This window comes from Catharus ustulatus, chromosome 7 (genome assembly GCF_009819885.2).
Source record: "Catharus ustulatus isolate bCatUst1 chromosome 7, bCatUst1.pri.v2, whole genome shotgun sequence".
Lineage (NCBI taxonomy): Eukaryota > Metazoa > Chordata > Aves > Passeriformes > Turdidae > Catharus > Catharus ustulatus.
In genome coordinates, this window is record NC_046227.1 from 6,194,477 (window position 1) to 6,200,855 (window position 6,379).

Here is a 6,379-nt window from a genome sequence, read left to right on the forward strand (position 1 = left end):
TTTGGGAATTTTAGAGGAGTTGCCAGTCTGGTTTGGAGAATCCTCAGTGCCTGTCTTTCTTCACTGCTCATTGGATTCCCTGTGGCAGGAATATTAAATAGTTCAGATTCCTCTAAAACTTGTAACTTGTGTTCAAGTGCACAAACACTGGTTTTAGTCCAGGTGAGGTCACTAAATGGTTTCAGTAATTACATGGCACAGGGACAACTTAATGTCACCAGATACTCTTCTCTGCTTTCAAACTAAACTGTTCTTTTTATTAGCCACGTGGGTCAATTACTAGATGGTTTGGGTAAAAGTATAAATAAAATGATTATTTTAAGAACTTCAGTCCTCTCTCATCTAATTTCTCTAATTGGTCTCAGTATTTAAATTTTTCATGAGAAAGAAGTCTATTATTTCATTCAAATCAGTATTTACCATTAAGTTTACCATTAACTTAATTTGCAAAGACAAGCTTCAGATAAAATTAGAAATCCTGAATTATTCATGCTGAGGTCTACTAATTTTACACTATTATTTCTTATGTGAAACTTCAATGTGTCACACCAAAAGGGTTGGTGGTTTGTTTTTTCATTTTTTTTTTTCTGGCAGGGAAAAAATGCTTCAAAACACTCCCCAGAGAACAAAATGTAGCTGTCACATTGAAGATAATACATTTAATCTCTGTTACATTGCAGCAATTTCAGTAAGCTTTATTGTGCTGTGTTTCTTTATGGCAACCCTGCAAAAAATTCATTTCCTAAGTAAGCAGCCTGATGGTCTGTACATTTCTACCCACTTAACAATTAGATTAGTGCTTTCAAAATACTCTAAAGCAGCAGTAAATTCCTTTTATAAAAGCTGGCAAACAAAGGAAGCATGTCAGTCATTCCTCAAAGCAGAGATGCCAGCTACTTTCTAATCTCTGCTGATCTGGATTCAAATTACACATGATTTTTAGCCTTCTATTGTAAATCTTGCTCAATAACTACTATGCAGGTATTTAACCTTAATTTATTTTGATGCCTATAGTGGAACATATCCTAGTATCAACACGAAATCATTGAAAACACTGACCATGACTAAACTGTGCTTTCCATTTTTCAAAACAGTCTTTAAAAAAATGCAGCTGAAGCAAAGAAACTAATTGTGTGTATAAATGTGTGACGTGAGAAAAAAACAGCTCTGAAAATCACTTTCCTCTCATGTTGAAGTAGTTCCTGCAAACTCTGTTTACTGCATGTTCACAGTGAGTAGCAAAGTGTCATCCCAGCACACACAGCTGTGCCAGGACCAAAGTGCCAATCCCACACAGCCTCTGCCTCTCTGAACCATTCAGATTAAAAGTTTCACTGCTAAAAGTGCAGAATGCTCCTTGATGCAACCAAAAAAAGATCCCTCCATATACATTAGTATCAGTGTTCTGGCATTTTATTTAATATGACTTCTTTTGTCTTTCTAAAAGGGCACAATTTTAACAAATATTTAATTCACAGACCACAACAGCAACATAAAATGTGTGTTACAGCATGTTTTCTGCATCAGAAGCACAATGGCAGCTACTATAGAATAAAGGATATATTATCCTGCTTTGTCAAGAGGAGTATAAAGTGACACTGATTTCTTTCTGCTATTTCTGCTTTTTGGTCACATCAACTGCTATAATTATCTGTTGCCAATTAAGCAGGGCAGAAGCAATTTTATGTGGGATCTGAGACTGCAGTAATAATAAACAGAGTAATTCAGGACTTTGTATTTAATGCTGGAGGTGATTATCTGGTATGAAATGTTTGAGTGACCAGAACCAGCTGTTGCCACTACCATGTGTATAAGACCTCCATGCCAAACCAATAGTTGAAAACCAACAAATAATTAACAAATAGAATTACTGAGGGGAAAAATATGGATGCAATCTGGAAAAAAAACCAAAAACAAACATACATTGAATAAACAGCCCAGGACTATCTTCCTATTTCAGAGCAAGGAAACTAGCAAGCTAACAATGTATTTAAATATATTCACAGGCTGGTTTTGCTAATAAAGCTTTCAGACAGTGAACACAGCTCCCCTTGGAAAAGGCTGCTGAGAAAGTTGGGCTGTGTAATATTCCCATGAGGATGGGCAACCACGAGTTTTGGTGTGCATTGGGAAGAAGGAAATTCAGAATTCAGAGACCCAGAAATGCTCTGTGGCTTCTTCTCCACCTATAGGTCCCCAATTAAAGACAGATGTTAAACATATGCTTCAGTCTATTTCAATTTAGGAAGGCAGTGAAGCATGAGCTCAAGGCTTATATTCTGCACAGGGATCACTGTAGAAGTGGGGAATTTAGTAATAAGTGATACTTAACTCTTAAGTGGCAGCTTGGATTAGTGGTATGAAAGAGTTTAATGCAGGAAAATCACTACCATTAGCTTCATTTTAACAGATGAAATTGATGGGACACAGTGTGATTTGTCTCCAGACATAAAAAAGGCCAATAAAAAAAGAATCTAGGGAAAAAAAATCTGTATTACCTGATTGTCAGGTCAGACTTACAGTCTCCCAGCCATCTAATACAACTCCCCCAACTGTTGTATTTAACAGAAAAATAAAAGCACTATATCAATGTAGACACTGCAAAAATTGTTACCAGACCTCCACATATGCTGTGACACAAACCTGCAGTAAATCTACCCAAACACAGCAAACAGGTGCAGTCACTGATTACTTTTTCTAGAGAAATAGAACCTGAACATGTCAAAAAAGTTGGTTGCCCACACTGACTTGTCTACCTTCATTACACTCATGATTTTGGAACAGTTTCTGAATAACATACATATCTATTTTTGCTAACCTGACACAGTTTCCCCAGAGATGTTAAACCAGACATTTGCAGGACATTTTTAACAAAATACATTTCCAAGAGTTTCCTCTGTTTTTGTGCTGAATTCCTGCCCAGCTTCAGAAAATCCCATGCAGACTTATTTGGCTTATTATGGATGCATGAATGAAAGACTGCAAGAAACTGCAATGATGCCCAGTGCTTGTCATACAACACAGAAGTATCAGCAGCATCTTCTGGGGAAAAAAAAAAAAGAGGCCAGGACTGACAATTCTTTAATTTCAGCCTTCCTCAAAATCTCATCCTCATGTGCCATCTCCGCTGCCTCTGCCCTCAGGTTCAAGCTAACTCTTGGACAAGATAAATGAAATTATCTCCCATGTTGGCAGCACAATGTACACAAGACACACATCTGTTACCAAAACTGTGATGCTCCCCTATTGCTCAAGCAGCTGTCAAAACTTATCACTGCCTCTGCTATTTCACTGGTGCAAGATTTATTTAACATTCAAAAAGATGAGGCACAGGACTCCCAGTAACCAGTAAAACAGGTTTAACAATACCAGCACTTATTCACTACCTTCAAAATTTAAACTGTACAGAGAATTTCAGACATCAACAGAACAAAGCTGTTTCCATAGACATAGCTGACCACTAGACAGAGTATTTATATTCTGCATTCTGAGCATTTTCTAAGCCTAGGGACTGCATTTTCCCAACTGATATTTTACTCTAAACCTGAAAACAGCATGTTAACAAGACTATGCTAATGTTCATGTTTGGAAAAAATCAGATCCTCAGAGTTTCATTACTTATTTTGTAATTATTTTAACTATTCCCTCAACAAAGAATATTTTTGCTTACTTCTTCATATTTCACAGTTTATGTACAGAATTGCCTTTTAACAGCCTCTCTGTGGGCTCCCACAACCTTAATTCATTTGAAACCCATATAAACCTCTATGCCATCTGGTAACTTTTTGCAATCTAATTATCCTGATAAATGTATGCACAATATTAGACATTTTCCATTACAGGGGTGACTAATGTTGCTTCTCTATTTACAAATCTGCCTGCAGATTTCTGTTACAGGCCCATCTGAGGAGGCTAACAGACTTGTTCATTTAAATTTATATCTTACCCAATGCCAAGGTTTTCAGCCAAGCCTTCCTTGAATTACGAACTACTGTTTATTCAAATCAGTTTCCTGTAGTGTAAATTAGCTATACAAAGCAAAAAAATGCAAGAGAATTTATTTTGCACATTTTTTTGTATGTTCCCAACTGAAATTTTGAATAAAATCTTTGGTGCACTGTGAAAGAAAAAAAAAAAATATTGAAGCTGCAGTGGTCCCCTTCATTTTGGAATTTCAGGCAAGCACCTGTATGTCTTGATGAAGGTTCTGGAAAAATAGCTGACTTTGAAGTGTACATCTCAGCACTGTGTGTGATCTGTGCCACACAAGGCTACTGGAAAATGCTATGAACCTGCAGGTTGCCCATTGCTGCCTCCCCAAAATGTTGGTTCTGGGATATTCTTTCTCTTGTCTTATATTTACAAATATCTATGTACACAAGCAATGGGACAGGAATGTTGGAGCAGTTGTCTCAAAGCTTTATTCCATCACAATCATCAGTCCCATTTTATAGAGCTGAGCAAGGGAGATGGAACAGCTTCTGCTGCTGGCACAGCAGACCAAGTTCTGTTTGTTACAAAGTCTTTTAACAACTTTCTGGCCATAATGTTAAAAGCTGACAAGAGTTTGCTCAGGCCAATTAATAAAGCCACACGTACATCTTACTTTGAACAATGCTCACTTGTAATAGCTTGAAACAATGATGAAGGTTCATTATTAAGCTTACATATTTCTATCTTGCTTAACATTTTCCTGAGGTCTGTCTCTACACAGCCCACAGCCCTACTGTTTCTTGTCCTTGCATCTTCAGCATTCTTGCATTTCTTCATCCTGAGATTTATTTTCACACAGCTTTCTGAGAGTTTTGCACCTTTCTGTTTCCCTCCCCAAACCTTCAGCCCCACAACCCAGGGTGTGTCACATCCCTCTGGCTCATTCCACATTGCTGACCTGGGCACTAAGGGGACTCTGAGCCCTCCAGGGGAAGCAAAGTGACACAAGTGTGCACAAGTGACACCTCAGAATGCCAAAGGAGGGCACAGCAGCTCTGGGAACCTGTGTGTGCTGTTGCTCAAGAATAAAACATGCAGTTAAAACCTTGCTGAGTAGAAGCTGATAGCAGCTTGTCCTGTTTTCCCCTTCACTCCTCCCATTTCTTCCACCTTCCTCATTTTCCCATCTCCATCCATGCTGTACCCTCCCATCCCAGGTTTTCCCTTTGATTTCAGGCTGCATTCTGGCATTTACTCTGCCAAGCAAAACTCCAGCCCTGCCTTTAGGGAATACTCATTGGTGCAAATCACCAGTTTTCCCACTCATGGGACTCACTGGGGAGCTGCAGACTGAAACCAGGAGTCCAACACCTTTAAAACACAGGGAGCCAACCTCTGCTCTGCCCAGCTGTGCCACTGTGCAACCCAAATAAACGTGGCATGGAACAGTCATGTACCATGGAAAAATCTCAGTCACAGACTGACAAATTTTCATAGTGCCTACAGAGAATAGTTTGTGAAATTACAGAAAAGCAAGACTGATAGAAGGAAGAGAGGTACAGTTTATCTCTATTTAGAGGAGAAGAGTGTTTTGTGCAGTCAGCTTATTTAACATCTGCAAAACTGAGCAAGAGGGAACTGGAGAAATGGTTTCTGCATATTTTAGAGCTATACAGCTAGTCACAATATTAACTGAGATTAGGAAATTCCCTTAGGATTTGTCTTTTTTCATTAGTTGATGATATAAGGCTCACAGAACAATTCAGTTTGCTTTAAAATGCCTTAAATCAGCCACTCAATGTGCTTATGAAACATATCTAAACTCTTAAAGAAATCTAGGGTTTTTTTTAAACCTTTGAAATATAATCACTTAAGCAAATATAAGACATCTTATTTGCCAACATATGAAACTTTGCTGTGTTATGGATATTACTTTTTACAGAAATGTATCTAAATTGTGAATTTCTATATCCACATTTCTCAATAGAAGAAAATAACAAATGCAACAGGAAAAGGGTTTTTCAGAAAATGGTACAGAACCAGCACTTGCATAGACTCTTGCCAACAATCCCCTCTTTCTCAGCTTTTCTTTATCTCTATTGGTTTTGGCATATTTGCAATGCCATCCTTCAGTCTGGGTATCTGGGTTGCTGTTTCCCCAGGAAAGCTCCCTATAAAGTTTTTTATTTTCAGCTGCTGCTGCAGGTTGCTAAAACACAGAGGATGATGTTGGGATATCCAACACCACCAAGCCTTTAAACTCATCAGTTCCGTCTAAGGTGCAGATAACTTGGTGTCAGTGGGCTGAGCACTGAGCTACTCCTGAGATTAGAGCTGCCAGTGCAAAAGTACACTAATTACACAGGTAAAGACTTCTTTACTCTGAACTCTACTGAAAAGAGAGCAGTTGGCTAAATTAGACAAAATTAATGAAAAAAGAAGCACA